This window comes from Meleagris gallopavo, chromosome 6, assembly GCF_000146605.3.
Source record: "Meleagris gallopavo isolate NT-WF06-2002-E0010 breed Aviagen turkey brand Nicholas breeding stock chromosome 6, Turkey_5.1, whole genome shotgun sequence".
In the NCBI taxonomy this organism is placed as follows: Eukaryota; Metazoa; Chordata; class Aves; order Galliformes; family Phasianidae; genus Meleagris; species Meleagris gallopavo.
Window position 1 is genome coordinate 37,751,774 of NC_015016.2, and position 23,877 is coordinate 37,775,650.

The 23,877-nt window shown below is 38.1% G+C and overlaps 1 protein-coding gene across 2 annotated transcripts in view; it reads left to right on the forward strand.

The window, feature by feature from the left end:
- Positions 1-1,812: 1,812 nt before the first annotated feature.
- Positions 1,813-23,877, forward strand: part of RBMS3 (RNA binding motif single stranded interacting protein 3) — a 600,418-nt gene continuing 578,353 nt past the window's right edge. For both annotated transcript variants that reach the window (XM_031553946.1, XM_031553947.1), the window contains exon 1: positions 1,813-1,877. The gene's annotated coding sequence lies outside the window, so the exon portion shown is untranslated. The remainder of the gene's footprint in view (positions 1,878-23,877) is intronic.

The window sequence follows — 23,877 nt, forward strand, 5'->3', positions numbered from 1 at the left end:
GTGCTTGCATCTTAATCAAATGGGAGGGTAGGGGTTAACATCTAACAACTTCTGTGGCTCTTGTCCTTTCTTGTTTGCAAAGGAAGGAAAAAAAGAAAAGATCCAATGCCCTTGTCTTTAAGGTATGCATCTGTTGCCTAGCCTGGAAAGGGCTCTTCTGTTTCTTTGTAATATTATGATACTGTTTCTCTGTGGGATATCTTTCTTGGGGATGTCCTTGAAACTGAAAAATTTCAGCTATCTTGTTACTCAACTTATTATTCATGGATTCGCCAATCTTCCTTCTGAAGCAGAAGAAGATAGTTTTCATAAATTCTCATAAAGCTGAAATCAACATTGTGTGCATTTTCTCTTCTGAAGTTTTTATCAAAAGGGATATTCTGTTGCAGGCTATAACCACTCATTAAAATGCTTATCCTTCTAAGGGTGTCCGTTAGAAGCTAAATACACTATACAGTAATGCTAATAATTAAACTTGTAAAATAACTGTTTTCTGATAGACCAATACAAAAGCACAATTACAACAGTGGCTGTTTCTCATTAGCAGGAATGACGTGCCAGTTCTAGAATAAGTAATGATGTAAAAATCCTAGTGGTTATAACTGGCATAGAAATGTATTATATCCTTGAGTATTAATAGCCATATGCTATTTCTTTTCATACTACAAAAAGTATGCTTCATTGCCATATAAATTTTAAATGGATTGTCTTGTTTACTTTTTTAAAGTATAATTTGTCCATATGGTTCGAATATGAATGACCCCTTATTGTGATATTATCATCATCTTGTTGAACTAGTGTGCTTATCAGGCAGCCTCCCATGTCCAGATAGTCTATATGAGTGCAAATCTTGTGAATAGGTAGCTTATTTTATTATTATTATTTTTTTAATCACTGAATGTGCGTGTTAACAAGGAGTGGATTTAGGGGAGCTCTGTGTCACACTAAGTTCCAACATAAACTAGGAGTAAATGATGTAGAAGCTCACAGTCTAAAAACTGTGGATAACATACATTAAAATCACCATTGGTATTCTGTTAGCTCTCATATTGCTTCGATTCTTCTGTGCTGTCAAATGCAGTTTGATTATAAGGTCTGCATATGATGCACAAAATATGAATATAAAAGTCCATGGCATGGACTTTTTATCTGTGCTTTCAAAAAGTGCAAGAAGAAAGAAATGCAGGGATTAATCACAAAGACTAATTTTCTTGTAAGAAAGGTTAGTAAGTAACTAGTATATCTTATAACATATTTTAAAATATCAGAGTTTCACTTCTGCTTGAGGTGGAGGTATCCTGAAAGAACACATTTGCTTGATTTTATGTGTGTTAAAAATAGCTTCCATATAACTTGTATGAAGTCTGGAATGAAACATCACTACTGAGTTTGGGGAAAAAAAAAGATGTAACTTCTCAAAGCAAGCAGACAAACCTCTTTAATGATAACTTTCTAAAATCAATTAGAATTTAGAACATGTTTGCTTATAGCTGAATGAATTATTTGGTTGAAAGGCAGTGCTTTGCAGCCCAGGTTTATGATAGGGTCCGGCATCAAATTTACAGTCTAAGTGACATGCAGAAGTTGTGGTGAAAGTTGGGATACTAAGATTCAAGGCTAGAGGGCGTTGGTAGCAAATCCAGCAAACTTCTTTCACTTCTGATTTACTGTATCATTTTTATATATCATATTTATAGTTTCTTAAGATTGTTTTTTTTTTTTTTTTACCATGGTATTTTACATGGTAGAAACTGAAGGCCATTGTACATGTTGGTGAATATTTGAGATATCAATCTTTTATTTTGCAGAGAACTACAGCCAGCAAGACTTCAAGTGCTCCTTCCTACAGCAGATGGTCCAGTTCACAGCCCCATCAGGTAATTTGCCCTTGTCAAAAGGGATATGAAGCTCTGGTTGACACATGGTTCCTTTTAAAATGAATCTACGAGGAGAATTATCTACCTGTGGTTATCCATGCGTAGGTCATGCTGATCTGAGGTGGTTGCAGGACATTCTATGGCAGACTGTTAGATGCAATTGATGCTTACAAAGAGGCTTCTTCTAATGCATTTATGTGGAAAATGCTTTGTGTGAATCATTATATTTGGATGAGGGGCCCAGAATACATTTTGCATTAAATAAATCGCTAGCCTGCTAATATCAAATGCATTTACATGACTCAAGGTCTAGACAAAGAGAGGTGGAGAACCTCTGGGGAATCTGATTATAGATTAGGATATGTTTTACATTTTCTCTAGAAAAGATTCGGTAATGGTTATTTCTGGGAAAGTGGGGGGAGATCAGCCCAAAGGTTTGAATGTGGGGATTAGATTGCAAACTTTTGAAGTATATCTTGTGTGGAATATAGTTTGTGTGAAGTATGATATTTGCATGCGGGGCATCAAAGAATTTTGTGTGCAATAAAAGGATGTCTTGTCTGCTAATATTAAATGCACTTGGTTGGCTTGAGACCTACATAAATTAGTACCCAGAACAATGACCTGGAAATCAAATGATGGATTAGAACCTGTCTCCAGAAGACTGTGTTACTGTTAGTGGCCAAAAGGTGGAGGCAGAGAGGCAGCTGTATTGTATCAATGTGGCAAAAGAAGTGTGACAGTCTGAAAGTGGGATTTGTGAGGCTAAGTTTAAGTGCATATTTCTTCCGAAGTCTCTTTTTTTTTTTTTTTTTGAGGTGTGTTATCTGGACAGGGAGGCTTAAAGCCTTCTGTGTGCATAAAAGATAAAATATTAAAAAGAGTGATAGTATTGAACAAATTATATAGTTCAAGACGAGACAAAAAAAGAATCAGAACAAAGATTTGGGATCTTAATGATGGACTGGGACCTATCCCACACCTCTAGGGAATTTTTCCATGAAGGTTTAGATAATAGTTGAGCTCAAAAGTGGAGGCTGGAAGGCAGATACAGTAGGCCACCTGAGCAAAAGGACACGTGTATTTGTATGAAAGTGAAGATTGATCGGTTAAACTTTAGAAAATGGTTGTGACAGTGGTTAGTTGCTGGCAGGGAAGGCCAGCCCAAATGCCTGTACCATGGGTCAACTCTTTCTTACTCTCTGCCAGCGATGGTAATGTGTGAAGTCATGTTTTCCCACATGCTTTCCTTCCCATATTTTTCTACTACTTAGAACAAATAAGTTGTGTAGTGAATGTGTGCACTTGCAGTCTGGAAAGTGAGCTCTATCCTGGGCTGCATCAAAAGAGGGGTGGCCAGCAGAGAGAGAGAGGAGATTGCCTCCTCCTGCTCTGCCATTGTGAGGCCCCATTTGGTATACTGTGTTCAGGCCTGGGGCTCCCAGCACAAGAAAGATAAAGAGCTGTTGAAGCAGATCCAGCGGAGGGCCACAAAGTTGGTCAGAGGGCTTGAGCACCTCTTTTATGAAGAAAATTTGAGGGATATAGGCTTGTTTAGCCTGGAGAAGAGAAAGCTCTTGGGAGATTTTACTGGGGCATTCCAGTACTTGGAAGGAGCTTATAAGCAGGAGAGGGATTGACTTTTTCTATGATGTGAGAAATAAAAGAGTGGAGATTTAGGTTAGATATTAGGAAGAATTGTTTTTACTCAGAGGATGGTGAGGCACTGGCGCAGGCTGCCCAGAGAAGGTGTGAATGCTCTTTCCCTGGAGGCATTCTAGGCATAGTTGGATGTGGCTGTGGGCAACGTGATCTGCTGTATGGCAACTCTAGCCGTGGTAGGAGGTTGGAACCATGTAGATGATCTTTAAGGTTCCTTCCAATCTAAACGACTCTGTGATTCTAAGAAATATGCAGAGGAACTTGTAAATTAAAAACAAAGATAGACGATTGTTTTTGTTTCCTGACTATCACTAATTATTGTAAATTATTTTTTCATAAAAAATTGTTATTTAGTGTTTCTGTGGTTTTATCAAAGCCAACCCTTTCTTGACTACAGTCAAGCAATTGACTGACTAGTAATGTAGGATGTCCACTAAAGCAACTTGCTCTTTCAAAACTTGGGTTTGTTTAGCACTGATGATGTTAAAGTTGCTTTCCCCAAATTTCTACTTCTGCTCCTTTCCAATGTCTCTACCTTTGTTGCTGCTGTTTCTTATTTTTTTTAAATAAATTTGTATATGCCAAGAGAGGGAAAGCTTCCAATAAGTTGAGTCTTGATCTTGAAAACAAAAGCCAGAGAAACTATGGATTTCATTTATATTCAAATAGGGATGGGAAAGATGGCTAAATGCTTCATGGAGTTCATCACCTGTTTCATCGTCCTGAACAGTTTTCTTAATATTTTTCTCTGGGAACTGTAACAATATTCTTTGTCCCATCTATATAACATTGTGCTCTTTCTGCTTGCTGAAATTTCGGTGTACTTTTTTCCTCTCTCTTCTTGAGCTTCAAGTTTTCATTTTTGGTCAGGAGGAGACGAAGAATGTGTGGGAAATGTTAATTTATTTTACTGGTAACTGTATACTCTATCCTAGGGAATTACAAAGTGATCGGGGACAAGTACATGTGGTGTTGATTTTTAAATTTCCGGAAACGCATTTCGAAAGACAAGTGTCACATTAGCAATATGTACGCATGGAGTTCTACTAGAATGCACAAGATTGAAGTGGTAATGATGGTTCCCTTCTTTCTACATGTTTGAATTGGTTATTAAGCTTAATTGGAGTTGCATTCCTATGTCAGGAGGAGTTGATCCTAACAAATCGTATGAAATGCACTTTACACTTTACACACTTGATTTCCTTCTGAGGTGGGAGGGAAAAGATAAGTACGTAATAAAGATTGTTTGTAGCGTTACAATCCTGTCAGATTCCTGGTAGAGCTTAAGGATTAACTACCAGGAATGTTCTTTGAAAGGATGTCTAGACCATCCAAGATCTGCAGGGGGAAAAATGTAATGTGTTAAATCATGCCTGTGGTAATTCTCCTCCACCTGTGTTGTACCCTGCATCTTTTAATCTCACCGTTCTTTGCCATTCACGCTCAAATCTTCTCTTTTTCATCCTTGTTTATTGTAAGCTTTCTATCTTCTGTGTTTTGGGTTTAGTAAGCTTATGAACTTGCCTCACAGATATTACAAATGCCAGTACCAACTGGGAAGATGTGAAGCCATGCTGTGGTTCAGTTTGGGAGGCCTCAATACTGTGGTGCACTCTCGTGAGCTGAAAGTGGCAAAATATTTGCATTGGATCAGAGATTGATATTCAGCCTTGCATCTTGCCAGAATCTATAAATAGTTTTCGTAAACGTTTTTTAAAGTTGGATTTTGAAGAAAGATTAAAGTTCATATTGTCTACATTTTCTATAGCCTCATGCAGTGCACACAGTGAAGGCTTTTCCACATATTGTACAAGAATCCACACAGAAATCTAACAGAGCTACATGACTTAGACCTTTGATGCATCTAAGAAATGTTAAATTGATTTCCTCTTTCCCTCCTCCAAGTTTTCTTTTTTCATTTCCTCTGTCTGTGTGAAGTTTGAAGGCCCATTGGGTGAGAGATCTTGAAAGGGTTCCACAGGTGGGATCAATGAGTCACTGAATACAACAGATTTCTCTTACTGAATTATTCTACTTTCTACTACCTAGACACGCTTATATTTTGTTTTGGATGAGCTGAAGTATGTTTATCTAACTCAAATACTCCATCTGGGGAAAGTTTTTAATAAGTTCCTATTAACTCAACACTCTCGTGGGCATGTGGAATTTATGTGCTTGGGTTTTCTGATGTGAAACTGTTCAGAATTTTTTTTATCCTCCTCCTTGAGCCTGGGAAAATGTCATGCTGCAGGGGAGGCATCCTTAGAACTTGATTAAGCGGTTCCTTCTGACTGCCCTGTGAAAGACACATTTCTACCTGCTTCAAGCTGGCTTTTTTGAGCACTCCACTTTCTCAATGTCAGAATAAGAAGCCAGTAGTCTAAAAGGTTGATCTTTTTGAAGCCAAGGAATTAATCTATTTAATTAGAGGATTGAGAGTGAGCAGGGAAGCCAAACTGAGTCTCAAATTCTGAACTGGCTTCCAAGGAGCTGTGTTAGACCTTACTGGCTCCAAATGCGTTAAACTTGCTTGAGGGATGGAATCAAGGAGAAGATACAAATGTACACTAATGAACTAACATTACTTATGCTGCCTTTCTTGGCTACTGATGTTTCTTGATGTGTGAAGAATTCTGCAGCAATTTTGGAAAAAGCTCTGAAGTGAGTTTAATTTTTATGTGATACTCTAAAGACCATTTGTGCATACTGCTGATGAAAATGAAGGAGAAAGTGGAACTTAGTCATATCATCATGCCTAGTATCTAATCCAATGTTGCTTTTGCTGAGTGAGATGGCAGCCACAGCACAATGCCTCATAGTGATGACATATCTATATATGGGATGCCCTGTCTCTTGCTAGAACAGAGGTGTACAGGCAGAGTGTGACACAAGGCACTCAGTATTGGAATTCAGCTATTCCTAGAAACAGTTTTAATGGTGATACCTTCCTGCTGAATGAAGGAGAATCTTTTCTTATTTGTGAGCATACAAGTCAGTTTGTCAAGAGAGACCAATCGCTTAGTCCTCTTTGTTAGCTGGCACTTTCAGGACAATATTACAGTTCTCTTGCACAAGGTTTGCTAGAATTTAGACATGGTTGGATTAAATTACTTTCTAAAATTATAAAAACAGGGATTTTTAGTCCTATGTGCTAAATGAGCCTGCAGAAAAACTGGCACCTTAAATACCATTTAAAAATAATACTGAACACTTCAGCATCTTTCCCCATCCCATCTCTATTAGCAAAACATTAGTTTGAGCTAATGAAGCAAAAATACAGAAAATAAAATGATGTCCAATGGGCCAAGGGACTGGAGCATTTTCAGGCAAAGTTGCTGGTCTGTCTTTCTGGTGTTGGCAACAAGCTTTCTTGTAGATAGTCAAAGCTTTGTCCCTTGCTGAACTCTGCATCAGTACCTTAATTAAGGTCAGAACGTGTGTAGTTTTTTTCTTTAATATCCTGCTCTTTAAACATAGAGATAAGTAGTACATTTTAGTACCCAGTGGTTAGCAGCTTTCTTGGGACTTGGAACAGACAGGGATGATGATAACCACTCAGTGAGGATCTGAATTTAAAACAGGCTAACTCTTTTGCCATATAATTTGGTAATTTATTGTGCAGTTTCTTCATGACTAAGACAATAGGAATCCCAATGCAGAAAAAGGAACATATATTTCAACTTACTGTGGTAGCTGCTTCATTGAATTTCAGATCTGAAATTTCAGTATATATAACTTCTATCTTTCCTACTTGCTTTTCATTATTAGTACCAGTCTCTTTCCAATCTTCCCTTTCTCTTCCCTTTCGCTTGGTTTTAGCCTTGTGTTCTTCCTGCATAGATTGGAACAATAACATCTTGATGATAATCGTAGAAAACCCCAGCTGGAAGGGACCCACAAAGGTCATGAAGTTCAACTCCTGGCTCCACACTGGACACCCAAAGTTCAAACCTTATGTCTGAGAGCATTGTCAAAGTTCTTCTTCAACTCTGACAGCTTAGGGCTTTAACCACTCCATTGGGGAGCCTGTTCAATTGCCTGACCACACTCTGAAGAAATCTTTCTTAATATTCAGTCTGATAAGAACATAATTATATGTAGACATTAGTTCAGCTTCTTTCTCAGTATGTGAGTTCAAACTGAATTTTATGCTCAATCACTTGTTACAGGAGTAGAGTGTTTATTATAGAGTTTTCAGAAGCTATGCTGGCTATGGCTGTTGGTAGCAGTTTGAATGGTTCAAGCAGCAGTAATAATAGTAATTGGGTTTGTTGCAGCCTGCTTGTATTAGAAATAAGAGGTGCTCATTTATTAGAGCAGGGAGATGGGTGAGTTTCCTTTATGGCATTTGTCATGTTACCTGAACACAAAGGTTATTGAAACACTTGTTAGCTACAGCTCAGAAGATCCCTTCTGCAAAGTGATTTTTCTTAACTAGTGGATGATACCTGATTTCAGATACTATAAAAATTCTTGTAGTCAACTCTCCTGGATCTCCCTCGTTGATATGTTTGTCTTCTTTTGGTGCCTTGAGTATGACTTGAAAAAAGTCAGTATTAAGAAAATCACTGTCTGATGACTCAGCCATTTGCCTTTCTACTGAACACTGCAAACTCTCACAGTAAACATTAGGTTAAGTTCCTATCCACTAGAAAATATACTGAGAATACCAACAAGTTTCCCAGAAGTCACTGAACAGCTGTCAGATGGCAACTGCATTTTGACACTATTATTCCAGGCTTGAGCTGTGCCAGTCTGTTCATCTTACTGAGAATGACTTGGTCCAACTACTATGGTTAAACCTTTTTGTAAAGGTTGGATGAGATATATGGCAATTTTCCAAAAGCTGGCAAGATAACCCAAGCCACAGAAATGTGTTACTGCCTCCTGGCAGTTGGCATGAAACCAAAAGAACTGTAGCAAAATTTACTGTGTCTAATCAAAGTTAGTGAGGGAAATTTGTCAGTCTTGCAATAAATCATGAGTATAAAATCCCTGAATACTTTCTTGTCATGTATCTTCTCAAGAGTATGCATACCTTTGAGCCATATATTATAACAAGTTTACATCAATTGAGGCCAGTTCTCATAGCACTTTGGTCCTATTTTTGCTATAGTTGTTTATTTTTATTAAATAGTCTTTGGGTAAGCTCATAAAATGATATGTGGAATTAAGTAAAATTAGTTCCTTTTAGGGATTTCTTAACACAATATTAGACAGACTGGATGAATGTACTAAATGATTTTTTAAAACTCAGTTTGATTTGAAAGCTTGTGGAAGGAAGTGTGGATTGTCAAAACCTTATTGAAAAGCATGAAGCTTAAAGAAATTAGTACATTCCTAAGTTTGCTGAAAGATTTTGGGGGGGGAAATATCAATGTCTGATCAGTATTCCAAGTTTGCTGTTATATATAGTATATTTGTTGTTATGTAAATCACAACTTTGTGCTATTTTGCCTATTAATAAGGCTGACCCAAACTCAAGTGAAGTGCAGTCTAGTGGTTACTGGTTTTCTTGTTTCACCTCTCAGCGCTTTGCCATTTCTTTGTTAAAGATTGCTTTCTCCTTTCTGCTCAGTGCAAACCAAGTGATTGATTCTGAAGTTTGAGGCTTCCTCAGTGCAATCTGTGGGCCTCTGCTTCTGTCATGATGCTTTGGGAAAGCCCTCTGTTAAGAAAGGCTAAAATTGACAGAAGTTTCCTAAAGTTGAGTCTGCTTTTAAGTTAGGATCTGCAGCTGCAACTTCATCAAGGTCATTGGTAAGGGTAGAGCAGACCTGTTCATCTCCGACTCCTGTGCAGGTAACAAGAGACTGTAGCATGCTGTTGGATACTCAGTTAAATGCATAGCTACAGCCAGATGCATAAGCTATTTTTATTGTATGAAGATAATTCTGCCAAATGAGACTGGAAGTAGTTGTACTCAGTCAAGCAGAGTACAATGTAAGTTTAGCTTTGAAAAGCTGAGGAGTTCATAAGTAAAATAAGGAGGGAACTCAAAGGAAACTTTTCTTGAGGCCAGTGGTGGAATGAATGAATGAATGTACATGGCATTATTCAAGGTTTGCTCATATGACTATGATAGTTGTTGGGTTGGCGAAATTACCAACTAGCCTGTTGGATTTAATGTGAACTGCAAGCGGGATGAGCACCTCCACCTGGAGGGCTGAAAATAGCAGCAGGTAATGCCTACTTCCAATCTTCCTCATACTGCTTATGGAGAAATACTTCAGTCTATCTGGTAGCATCAGTTGCCTTCATCCTGCAGTACTGTTAGTTGTTGTTTCTCTCTGGAAATAAATGAAAACTTGTTTGAAAGCAAGGAATTCAGGGGTTGGTGTAAATGACAAAATACTGTTAACTGTCCTCTGCAATCTACATAACTTGTGCCTCTAGACTTAGCTGTGGATTACTTTTAGTGTCTGTGTATGCCCACATGTGTTCACATAGAGATATGCATATAAAACTCTAATGATATGAGATTTAGGCATTAGTTTACACTGCACAACAGCTACATGAATCTAGTATTACAGTTCTAGTTTGGAGACTTGGTGCTTTGCAGAAGTTACGAATCTGAATCTTAGTAAACTAATTAAGTTAAAATTTTCAAGACTTTTTGATCTAAAATATTATTTGTATTGTTACATTTAAAGAAAAAAAAAATGTGCCTCTTTGCCTAACAGTTCTGTTCACTGATTTTTCACTCCCCACACCTGTTGCAGAAGTGCTAAGTCACAGCTTGAACCAATGATTGAGCAGCTGGTGGAAAGGCAGGGCCAACCCAGGGGAACTCAGGTGCATGCAAATGTATCTGAGTGACTGGAATGGATGGAGCCAGGATCCACCCCTTTCCAGACCTCATTTAAGGGCTGGCAGTGGAGGCAAGGCCATCTTGATGGAGATCTCTGCCTACCTGCAGCCTTCTGAAGGTAAGCAGATTTTCTTCCTTAGTTTCTGCATCCACAGCTGCTGTTGTGGGGCTTGACCTCATTTGCTGCAGCCTAGGACTTTGCTTCCCCACTATTATTGCTGTACTTTCCATCACATTATAGCATTACAATGCCCTAGTATTTGTGCGTATTTCCTGTGTGTGTGCTGTCTTAATAGTCATTCAATGATTCAAATTTTAGAAGTGTATTCCATATATATTATTTAAACCTGAAACATGTTTTCATAAAGCCTCAACCTAACAAGGATTATTTGTGGATACAGTACTGTATTTTTTCTCTTTAAACATTGGAGAAAAATATAATGGTTTGCTTCTTATTGTTACTCAAGTTCTAAGACAACTTTGGTATTTTGTTGGACTTTCAAGCTGAGGTTCTAAGGATTCTAAGTATAACCTGGTTGATCTTAAAATGAGCATACAAGAAAGGCTTTGTTTGAAAAGGTATTTCTAAACAACTGTCATAAAACGACTTTTTTTTCTCCTAGACTATCTAGCCTGTTATTATATTTACTTACTAGGTAATTATTTCTGATGACACACTTAAAGTTATTTATTTTGCTGCATACATATATATATGTTGTTATGCTTAAATGTATGCTTGGTTTGCTGCAGTTTGTAAAGAGAAATGTATGCTGTGTTGAGGGAAAGTAATAGCATTTGTGAAGATTTCTGTATACATAAAGCTTCCAGAAATGTCTGTCAGTTATACTTGTCACTCAGACCTATTTTTTTTAACCTGGTAGAATTTTGTAACATTTAAAAAGACTAAAAGCAATAGGATCCTACAGAAACCTCACTTAAAGTTAATAAAGTAAAAAATTTCTCTGTGTCACATTTCATATTGTCACCAGAAGTTGTCCTAGCTTTTCTAGAAACTCCCACTTCAAAACTGAGGACTCACTGGAATGTTCTTTTCCATAACTCTTTTACTTTTTTTTATCTCAGCAAATTGAGCTTATTGATATTCCCTTTGTGAATCTCAACTGCTCCCATATTGCTTGGTCTATTTTGGCCGAATTTGGCAAAGCAAGGAAAGGGCACAAGTTTGTACATGGACTGTAGGAGCAAAGTAGAAGATAATTATGTCTCATAAAAGGTATGTGTGAGACCTCCCCTCATTAGACACCTAACAACTCATGAGGGAAAATGATGCTATGGATTTCCTAGCAGTAAGATAGGAGTCTTACTGGTGGGTGTCTGTGCTCTTTCAGGAGTGAGGCTAAACTTTTTTCCCTGTGCAGATTTTCAGGTTAAGGGGTGAGCTCATACCAGAGCTTAAGGAATAACTCAGTTTAAGTCAAACATCTACAAGAGGCGTATACATTCACCAACAGGCTTTGTTAGTTGTGTTGTTTACACAGCTAAGCTGTGAAATATAACAAAATTCTGGATTGGATCAATTGAATTTGAAACTTCTCTTAAGGAAGCTTATCTCCTTGCTGTACCTAGCACATTATTCCTGACTTTCCTCTGACCAGATGGGAAGTTACTGACAATATTATTTGAAATGCCACGTGACTTTACAGTAGGGTCTTTCCATTACTCTGCCATTGTATCCCTGATGTGCCCATGCTAAGAAAGATTAGTAAAGAATTTTACAGGCTAACATTTCACCTTATCAAATGACGCATTTAATAAAATATATTTTGAAATGTAGATTTCTTGATTTTGACTTTGCTGTGACATCTAAAAAGATAAAAGCTGCCAGCAGATGGGATTTTGACAATTGTTAGTAATTCAACTTGATCTTACTTACTTTAAACTTAATTGTTCTTGGAATGAACAGTTCATAGAGGATTTTCTTCTTTTTAAATGCTGCTTGCTGCCTAATGCAATCAATTTGATGCAAAATATAATTAGCATGATAAGTTGAACCCTATGTATACTACTGCTTTTTCCCTGCTTCCTTCAGATTGCAAATCTTTTTGTAAGATTGGAAAATTGGTAGGAACAAAAGGGTTTAAGTTATTTTTAGGTGACTTTTGCCCTTCTGTCCTATCATTTGGAAGTAACAGGTGATGGGCTCTGTTCTTTGTACCTCTCATTTTTCATACTCCTGAAGCCTTAAATCTGGAAAGGAAGTGTGACCAAGAGACCATCTCTGGATTCACCATCAGCTGTTCTAATAACAATGTTGATCATTTTCCAGAGCAAACACAAGCTCTGGTTAACCTTCAGAGGAGAAACTGCTGTTGATCTGTGTCCAAGGGGAGATCCAGGGTTAGTTTGTGGATCAGGGCTCATGGAAGAGTCATTTGGCTTTTCTAAATAAGTTTCAGACAAAATGTTCTGCAAAAACTTTACCTTTTCTATCTTTCACGGGGAAGAGTATGAAGATATGTGGATTGTTTCAATGATCAAAATGATGATAATTGTTTCATAATTAACCATGCAAATCCGGAGGAAACAATAAGTGGATCAACAAACACTCTGCAGGCTAAATTTTGGGAATAGCTGGAAAATCTAATTTGATTATAAATCTAAGTTTTGCTTTATAATGAGGAATGACAAGGCATTTTGCTGCAACTGTCATGGTAACTTTAGAGTATCTTTATATAGTATAATTTAAAACGTATGTACCCTGTAGCAGGGAAATTGCAATCTTTGTATGAATCAAAAAATTACTGATGGAAAATACCTCTCAAACATAAGGGCCAGTTCCTCTATAGATACAATTCACGTTAACTCTGTTAGTGAAGAGATTCTCCATTCAACATTGGTATCTTTGGGTTGTTTTTTGAATGTGAGCTATTTATAGAGGCCCTTTTTCTAAATTATGGAGTTGGTTTGAAAGAGATTCTTTCCTAATTAGAGGTGTCAGTATTGCAGTTTTACCTCAACAATTTCTGAGCTCTGCTGTTCGCAGTGAAACTCTGCATAGGCTCAAATAGCCATTGGATACAAGTAAAATTGTTGTATCAGAATGCTTGCTGATCCTCATGATTCAAGGTGTAGGTTAGATGTCTCACAAGCTAGTATCTTAGAATCATAGAATATCCTGAGCTGGAAGGGATCCACAAGGATCATGGAATCCAATTTCTGTCTCTGCACAGAACAACCCAAAATTCAAACCCTATGTCTAAGGACACTATCCAAATGATCCTTAACTCCAACAGCTTGGGCTGTGCCCACCACCCTCTGGAGATGAGTGTTTCCCTAACCCCCACTTGACCCTCCCCTGACACAGCTGCATGCTGTTTCTTTGGGTCTTCTTACTGTCAACAGAGATCAGTGCCTCTCCCACCCACCTTGTGAGGAGCTGTAGGCTGTGATGAGGTCTCCTCTTTGGGCTGAACAAACCAAGTGACTTCAGCCAGGTCTCAAAAGTTTTGCCCTCTGGATCCTATATTGTCCTAGTCCTCCTTTGGATGCTCTCTAGTAGTTTTCTATCCTTCATATATTGTGGTGCTGTCATGGCTTGAACCAGTGATTTGAGCACCTGGTGGGAAGGCAGGGTCAACCCAGGGGAGCTCAGGTGCATGTAATCACCCGAGTGACTGGAACAGGGGGAGCCAGGATCCACCCCCTCTCAGACCTCATTTAAGTGTTGGCTTTGGAGACAAGAGCATCTTGATGGAGATCCCTGCCTACCTGAGGCATTCTGAAAGTAAGCAGCTTCTTTCCTTTGCTTCTGTGCTGACGGCTGTTCTATGTTTTGCCATTCTATATTAACAGTGAACGAGTTACCTAGTGGCTAGCAAATGAGAATTGAACTTTTACATGGGGCGTTGATTTTAACGTGAGGTTGAGGGTGATTTTTCTCCCAGCATATCTGGAGATCCCATGTCATCCTGATGATCATCTTTAATGTGGAGATACATTTCTGAGAAACCTTGATATTTTCCTGGCAGAAGCTAGTTAGCTTCCCCCAAATCAATAAAGCTGGCATTACGCTATGCTCTCAGTAGTTTGGTGTCCTACTGAAGAATTGTTTCTAAGATGCATGATTTCTAGAACCCCACCGTTCTGCTGCAAAGAATATACTGCAGAATGGCTGTCCTGTTATCTGCAAAGTGGTCTATTGGATTTAAATGGTATCATTTTAATAAGTAATAATATTTTGCACGCTGGGGTGACAAAATTGTTTAAAAAGCCAAGGTCCTATGAATAACTTGCAATAATATAGGACTAGGAGTCTAATTCAAGTCTAAATAAAACACCCTACTCTAAGAAAAAAAAGCTGGAATGGAGATAATGTAGATAATTCTATATAAGCTTTTTGTAGACTTTGTCATAAATCCACTATTTCTTGTTTCAGGAATGGTGGGTGTGAAAGAAAATTATTAGTATGGTGGAGTAAAATCTGCATGGGAATGTTAACTGAAATTTCTTCTTCATTATTGAAGACTTAATACAAAACAAGCTTTTGAAAAGGCTGATGTAATGGAACTAGAAGTCCCGTAGGCCTTAGTAGGAAAAAAAAGTGATGAACAATGTCACACCAGCAAAATGAATATTCTGTTGGGTTCTTTCTAATAGGTGTGAATGGCACCCGACTGGAAAATAATTGATGTATTTCATTTATTTGAATCCTGTACCATATGCACAGGTTGAAATGCAGCTGTTAATTGTATAGCTGTAAAATTAAGAAGTACTGTGTTTAGTTTTGGGCACCTCAATACAGAAAGGACGTTGAGGTGCTGGAGCAGGTCCAAAGAAGGGCAACAAGGCTTGTGAAGGGCTTGGAGAATATTCTCTACGAGGAGCAACTGAAGGAACTGGGGATGTTCAGTCTGGGGAAGAGGAGGCTGAGGAAAGACCTTATTGCTCTCTTCAAATACCTGAAAGGTGATAGCAGCAAGAGCAGGGTTTCTGTCTTCTCACTGGTGGCAGGTGGCAGGATGAGAGGAGATGACATCAAATTGTGTCGGGGAGGTTTAGGTTGAATATTAGGAAAAAAACTTCTCTACAGAAGGGGTGGTTAAGAACTGGAACAGGTTCCCCAGGGGAGTCACCATCCCTGGATGTGTTTAAAAACTGTCTGGGGGCAGGCTTAGGGATGTGATTTAGGAGTGGGTTATTAGAGTTAGGGTAGTATGATTAGGTTGTGGTTGGACTTAATGATCTTGAAGGTCTTCTCCAATCTGTTCATTTTCCTGATTCTATAAGGACAAGCCCCAAAATTGGTTACGTTTTTAATATACCCATCCAGAACATCTGGAAGAAAATGATAACCTGACAAAGCATGGCAACATATCTGTCTTGACTTAAGGTACACAGAATTTACTTTTACTCTACTTCTGTGTGCAGCAAAAACAGCAAGTAGCATTGTACATTGTACCTCTGTATCCTTGTCTGGCTATAAGTGACTTTGGATGAGTCTCAGTGACCAACCAAAGCTCTAAGCTGCTTAGAACAACTGAGCTCCATCATATCCTACAATGTAGTGTTTGCTTATCCTGCTTACAGATCAGGCTCTACTTGTATCCGTTGAAGAGGAATATATTGAATCTTGCATGGAGTACAGGCAGGACTTCAATCAGTATTGTACACACTTTGTTTGAGGACCTACAGCAAAAGCTCTACACTTAAGGGAAAAAAAACAAAACAACATTCAGGAAGACCCCAACAAACAATTGAAGTAGATCTTGGGAGCACTAGACAAAATACATAAGCAGATGATGTTGTAGTCTCAGTAGAAATCTGACTGTATTGTACAGAAAATAGACAATAGAAGGGAAAAACTGAAGACTATTTAGTCCATTTAGTAGGACACCCTGTGCAGTACTCCAGCAAGGTTCATTTGGATCCCTTTGGAAAATAAATCTGCAATGAAATTATCTTCCTCAGAGTGTAGTTCACACCTACATACTATCCTCCATGCTTCAGAATTTGTCTAGCTTACTGAGTGAAGCATGCTGTCAGTATTTGATGGTGGCAATTAAAAGCACAAATTGAACAGGAAAGGACATTGCAGGAGTTGTTTGTGAGCTCTTGTGCTTCTTCAGGCTTGAGAATATGCAAATCCTAGCATTTGTTTACTGTTTGGCAAAATAAATGCATTACCTTTGAGCTCCAATCATACGTGTTCCCTGTTCTGTGGAGTAGGATGGTGCTAGTATGTAGTAACTATGTATTGTCAAAGTGTTGACAGTGAAGCAATGTCTGAGCTAGCTTGTCATCTGATGTTTTTATTATTTTCTCCATATTGATATTTATCTAGGGCTGTTGTGCCAAAACATTTGTGGAAAAGTAATATAAAAAATGAAGTGAAAATAGTATTAGGCTTGCTATTTAGGCCAACTTAAACAGCCAGTGCAGGATGAAAGGCTTTCCATGCCCTTTGGCTACTTGTTTTCAGTTCCTGGAACCCAGGCCCAAGTCTTTTATCACAGTACAATAGCTTGGCATCCTTTGATATCAGTTTGTTATTCAAATAACTAAATTGCATACATGAGTATATACTTATTTTATCTTAAACATTGCTGTTTTTGAAGTCTGGAGTCTTCTAATTTCTTTTTAGCCTTGTTTCTTCTTTGAGGTTATTTCCCAAAAGTAACATCTCAAAAGTTCTGTATTTACTAAGCAATAGTGGTTGTAGAAGCTTTTGCTGCGCAAACATGAATGTGAAATTCTGCTTATAATGGTGAGTGTAAGGCAGCTGGTATGGCTGCACTAAACAGCATGAGAAATAAATCACAAAAAATCATGTCTTTGTACTAGTATGGGAAGTTTGCATGAACTAGAGCGTTCTCATGTCACAATTAAGTGCTTGTTCTTGTGCCAGAAGTGTTTCAGAGCTCCTCATGTTTAAGGTTACAATGATCTTTATTTTTGGGGGTCAGCCTTCAGTGGGAAAATACAGCTTGTAAGTCTCTGAATAAAAGGTATTTTTAAAATTCTTCAAGTACTTTGCTAAAGAGTGAAGCATTTGTTGAACCAGTTTTGACTCTTTTGTGATTTTTCCATACTGCTCTCAATGTGATCTTTTTCAAGAACTACATCTGTTTGGTCCCTGAATATACTAGAACTATCAGTATTGTTTAGGTTTACTTAACAGCCACAAGAAAACTAAACTATCAAAATTCCAGCCTGGGCTTATACTTTATCAACTTTATACTTGTTGAAGATGATGCCAATCTTCAGAAGAGATGCTAGCATAATATATTGAACTTGCATCCAGCAAAGCAACTGCTTAAAAACTCTTTTGTAGTTTAAAAGTGATGCAGGGATATCTTTTTAGAAGAAGATGATCATTTAACATAATTCCATCAAGGAATAGATATACCCCTATTTAAAATGGTACAGGTCCTGCCACGTACTTAACTTTCAAAGTTAAAATAGTTTGGTTGGAGTCCTTCACTGAAGATGCGTAGAACGTATAGAGAAACTCACTAAGTCATCATAAAGCAGAATGGAAGGTCCTTATATGGATTAATAAGATATTGAGAATGTATTTTATTATATTTTATGAGTTTTGACAAGTTCTTCTGCCTATGATCATATAGTCATAAATGATTGTATTTGTGAGATGATGCAGTTCTAACAGAACAAAAAGGCTTGAGCAGAGTAGGCTGAAAGCTTGTTATGGAGATGTGAAATCCCATGTAAAGAAATGTATGCTTCTGAGGGAAAGAGGAAATATGGCTGGTTAAAGACATGAAGATGAGTCCTAATCTTTCTCCTATTCTGGAGTGATAGCATGGAATTGGGGCACATTAGTCCCCTGAAAACAAAGCAACCTTGCATTAGGAATAAGAGATGAAGGACTGGAGAGTAAAACTCCTAATGTCACTGTCTTTGCACAAGATCAGGGTCTGCTGTCTGCTGGATTTTTAAAACTGCATGCATTTTTTTTCTATTCTTTTTTTCTTCATCTCAACAGAATACACTAGAATTATAGGAAGCTACTACATTTGATCAGGAGTAGGGAACACTTTGCATCTCAGCAAAGATCAAACATTAAACTGTTTTAGCTGGAGAAAGCTTAGGAGGAAGCAAGGGGTGTGTAGAATCACAGCTATGTAGGAAAAAGCTAGTAGGGAATCCATCTCATTCTCCATCATTTCTTACAAGTCTTCAAGGTAGTAAGCAGAAGAAAGATTGTTCTCATGGAATGAATAAATGACATGGAGGTTTCACTGCTGTGTAGTTTTGTGGATGTGGAAAGTACGGAATAGGTTCAATGTGATTAAAGAAAAATGTAAAAAAGTCTGTTAAGGGATATTCAACGTAACGATGTGTATCTAACTCATGACTCTGAAAGCTGTGCATTCAACAGTGCTCAGAAATTGGGATAATCCACTCTTGAGAAGCAGCACTACAGACTTGCACTGTTTCCTGTGCCTTTTTCTGATGCAGCTGCTTCTCTTCATGACTGGAGGAGAATAGGGCCCACCTAGACCTTTATTCTGAATTGCTACAGCCACTGTTCTGTTACTTAAATTTCCCAGAAGTGAAGGCTGTGTAACGTTGTAGAGAATTGCTTTCGCATTTAGGACTGGACAGTTTTTCCAGCCTCTGCTGCAGTGTGACAATAATCCATTGCTTGCACAGTAGTTGTGTCAATACAGCAAGGAGAGAAGGAAGTGTCACAAAAACCGAGCTTCAGGCAGCTTATGGCTTCCTACATCGAAGTGATCAATTCTCACATAAAGTTTATGAAAGACAAATGAGATAAAGCTGGGGTTTGGAAGGTGCTGGAGGACACTAGCATTGGCTTGCAGAGGTGTCTGAATGAACAGTGTAATGCTGCTCAGCTGCTTTTCCCTGTCCTGGCAGTCTGGTACCTGCCAGGGTGCACTAAACTGCTATAGCCTTGGGGAGGGATGGGCATCATGGACTTTGTGAGCTTTTCCTTGCTGCTGCTTCCTGTAACCTGTGGTTTCTTGCTCAGTTAAGAATTGAAATTAAGGTAAAATGAACTGTAAGCTGTTTTCAGGTGATGATGGAGGAGAACCAGTGCACCTGTGTTTTGCAAATCTGATGGTGGCCCGGGCAGCTGAACCAGCTCCTGAGAGGGGTCATTTCCCCTCTCTGCCACAGGGAGGCAGAAGCATTAAATCATAAAATACTCCTTGGTACATTATCTCAGTTTATTAAACACATGCTTCAGAGCTTCTATACTTCTTTCTAATGTATATGGATGATTGTGAAGGGAATTTTTTCAGGGGAAAATCCAAAGCATCAAACAAGTTCTTGTGCATGTAGGCTTTCACTTGATGTTTTGACAGGCTGTAAAAAAAATTGTTATAAAAACATCTCAGCAAGAACAAAAACAAACATTCACTGCCCCCACCCACAGCAGCAGTTAGATAGCAGTTTTCCAACCATTGCATTTCGTAGTTATCAGTTTTGCTCTTTTTCCTTTGTAAAGGCAACTCTGAAGCCCAAACCTGAGACAGAGACACATTAACATTGCAGTAATTGTATTTTCAAACATGCTTGGCTTCCTGCTCAGCTAATATGTTGCTTACTCAGCTGTTTGTGATAATTTAGAAACACAGCATGGCATATTCTTGTTTCTGGACTACCTTCTTTGTAAGGATGTGGTCTGATTGCATTGTAATATTTCTCCTAGAGGAAAGCTATAGAGAATTCTAAAAAGCGTGAGCGATTTAATTGAGTCTGATCCCTACACAGCACTACTGAATGTGAATGAAATCCCACTGGCATCCTGGTGAATGGAGTACTGAAAGCTTGGTGGTGGTTCATTGTGCATGCTTTTTATATTCCATAATGCATATAAAAGAAATGGAGAAGGGGAGTCAAAATTCAAAGTGAAAGCTGATATTTTGTCCATAATTCAGCCCACTTTGCTTAAGTGTCAAAGCACACGTGGCAGAAAGGTCACTCAGTTATCCGAAACAACTGCAGCTCGATACATACCTAGGCATAATGGAATTTGTTTAAGGACTTTGTGTTGTCTGAAATGTCAGATGTGTCCTGGCTCTTACAATCTGTGTTAAACTTCATCTAGTTGGCTGTATATACTGATCCTCTACCGTGTGCTTTATGACTCTAATCTCTGCTAATGTAAGGTGGCTCATTTGCCAAAAATCTCTCATATAATATTTTTTCTTGGCTAAACTAAAATGCAAGGAAAACTGCCGATAAAGGGATGTTGTGGTCTGTTGTACAAAGATGTATTACAGGTTAAAATTACAGCTTGTAACACTTCAAAGGTGCTTGCTGATGCTCTTGCAACAATCAGACATTCAATCGTAATGTTTCTGTGGCTTACAACTGAGAGAGGAAGGACAAAAGCATTTGATAGCAGATTAGCATTTCAGTAAAACACAGTGTATTGCTTCACTGTTGTATAGTATGCTACCAAAAAAGCGTATTGCTGAAAGCAGATTCCCTTGCTTCTGCTGCAGCATGTAAGCAGAGCAATAGGGATCACAGAGTATTGTATTCTGTGGGACTGGTAACCTTTGTGTGCTAAAAGCACTGCCTTTGTATTTGTACAAGTGTCACATTGAGGACGCGTTTTCACACAGCCTAAGGCTTGAACTTGGGATCATATCATCTTGCTCCTGTTTTAATTAGTTATTAAGAGCCTTGTCCATCTTCATGTGTTAATTAATATGCAGCGAGACCGTGTACTATTAGTTGAATAAATAAAGCGTCAATATATTCACATTTGTTCTTTGGTAATGTATGCAGTGAAGGGCGACTCTATCCGCTTTTAAATAGGGAGGCCTTAGTTGTTTGTTTTTTTTTCTTCCAAGCTTTATGGAAGTTTTGGACTGAAAATGATCAAATGCTTCCACAATAAATCCAGTTTCTGACCTAAAATTTTCTTCCGTTCACCTTATTAAATTAAATGCAGCTCTTGTTTATTGTATTCAATTTGAAATGTTAAAAGGGAGATACCCAATACAGTTAAAGATCCAGGCTCTCTGCTATGTACTTTCCAATGCTTTCACCAACAATTTCTGGAAAAAAATAATCTCTGTGCCACATGTTGTTCTGCTACAGGCTTTGCGTATTGGTTAGCTTGTCTCCTGTGATGTATCTCTGTCGAAACCAATATAAAGATAAGGTAAATTCTCTGTATGTATAAACTAATGTCCTGTTGCAACCAGTAGGATATATATTGCTCTATTAGCATAAACTTGATTTTTTTTTTTTTAATAATTAATCATTTCAACTTTTGGCAATTGACTTTTCTCCTGCTAAATTTAGGAGAGTTCTTGCTCATCTTAACGTTGTGCAAAGCTTTGTGCACGTGTGACAGATGGCAGAGTACATGTGGTACAGTCACACAGGAGCTGCCTGGTGCTCATTTCTTCCGGTATTGCAGCATTTTATCAGCTTCTTCCAATAAGACTGGCTTGCCACACGTTTTCCTTCTCATCTTGAATAGCCATAACAATTTTAACTGCCTGTTCAGTTTTGCCATCTGACTAACTTCTGTATTACAGAAATGATGTATGATATGCCTGACTTACCATTTCCAGGTAAATCGCACAAAGACAAGGGAACCCACTTTACTTTAATGAGACTTCATGCTTTCAGATATCAAGGCTGAGCAAATGGTCCATTGCCTTGATTACAGTGGTCACTGAGGTAATGTCTGACAGCTTTTTCTTTGTTCCCAGATGTCTAGATAATAGTCTATGATAATGATGTTATTGTGTGCTTTTTGTAGTGAAACTGGTGATTCCTACTCTTCTTGAAATTCTGCTGATTGCTACAGCATGGCTGGAGCTTATTATTTAGTCTGCATATTCCAGTACATATGCACTTCTGCAGCAGGGCTCAAGCATTCACAGCCACGTCTGAGGAAAGCACTTCCATTTCTATATTCTCCAGAGAAATGTTTCTGTTTAAGAGCAACTCCCAGAAACTTCTGAGAAACTCTTAAAGTATTTTATAGGACATAGCCAAAGTGATCTGTCTCACTGTGTGCAGCACTGAAGTGTTTTTCAAATCACCTTGTGAGTTAGAATGTTCTCGTGTCAAGGTTTTTTTTTTTGCAAGTGGAATTGGTGTAGCTGCTTGTATACTTTTGAGTGTTTGTGGGGTGGACTTTTGTCCTGCTTGTTCCCTGAAGTGGTCTGAAACTATTTTGCTTTAAGAGTTCACATTCAGATTTGTATGCTAAACGGGTTGTTTTTGTTTGTTTGTTTTTGTTGCAAGAATGTCTTAGAGCCATATAACTATTTTTTCTTTTGAAATTCTGCTAGCACTGACTTTCAAGTCCTCTTTGTCTGCTGGTTACATTTCCTACGCCTAACTTCCTACTCTTGACAGTGATTACAGTAGCATGGCATGAGGTTAACTACTGATGAGACACTTTCCATTTGCGTGATCCTTTCTACCCTCAGAAGTGACCCCATAGTGTGGAAGCTATGGACACTGGCTGATACCTTTTTTCTCACTCCAAAGAATTTCAGGACAGGAACAGATTTAATGAGATACAACTGTTTCTGACCGCTAGATGAATGCAGCGCAGTTGGCAAAGTTGAGAGCTTCAGATGTTTGTTTTTACAACTTATGAAGTAATCATTGAATTGGTTTTATCCTTTTTGGAGGGAAGACGATGTGTTGTAATACTCATATCTTTTCAGATAACCATGCAATTTTTGTGTGGATAGCAAGTGTATGGTTCATATTTATTTACACTCTCGAAGATTTATACTGTTTTTTCTTCTATGTTGTGTTTTATTTCCCTGGCTTTTTGTAACAAAAAGGGGAAGATATAATTCTGATGGGAACTTGCTGCCTCTGGAGTCCTTTACTTGTGTTATCTGTTTTGTTCCCACTACTCAAATAACATGTCCTTGGTATTGATAGTAGTCTGTGATTTAAAAGCACTCTCATTCTTTTTAGTTTTGTCATATGCATAAAATATTTCGTCTTATTGGTCTGCTTGTTTTCTTACTACTGTGTGTTTTCTGTTTGTTTCCAAGGCAAGGTATAATTTTCTTGTCGTAGTTATTAGATTTGATTCCATACACGAAGCCTTTCCTTTGAACTTTGTCATGACTTTTCTCTACTGTACTTATTTGTTGCAATGTTGTTTAATAATTTTTACCTTGCAGCTTTTGTAAGCTTCATATTTTTCCTTGTTTTTATGCTTTTATTGCTCTGCTTTGCGAATGATTTGTATGTCTGCTTTCTGTACTTCAGTGTGATCTTGTTTGGTGATATCTGTCATATCGCTAATTTGTAGTAGTGTTAATGTAGTCTTTCTAAGCTCTGTTTCTGCTACTATATATACTATAACCTTGTTCTAGCTACATATTAAAACTATAAACTATAACCTTGTTTCTGTTGTCAGCCAAATTATTTTTCCTATGCAGGAGCCCTGAAAGTTAGAAGATGATCTCCCCTACCACTGTGTACAATCTTCTTCCTACACATACACATAGATGGTGTCTTTAACTCTTCTTTCCTCTCAGCCTTTTGCTGTAAGTCATTCAGCTTTGCTTCCTTTTA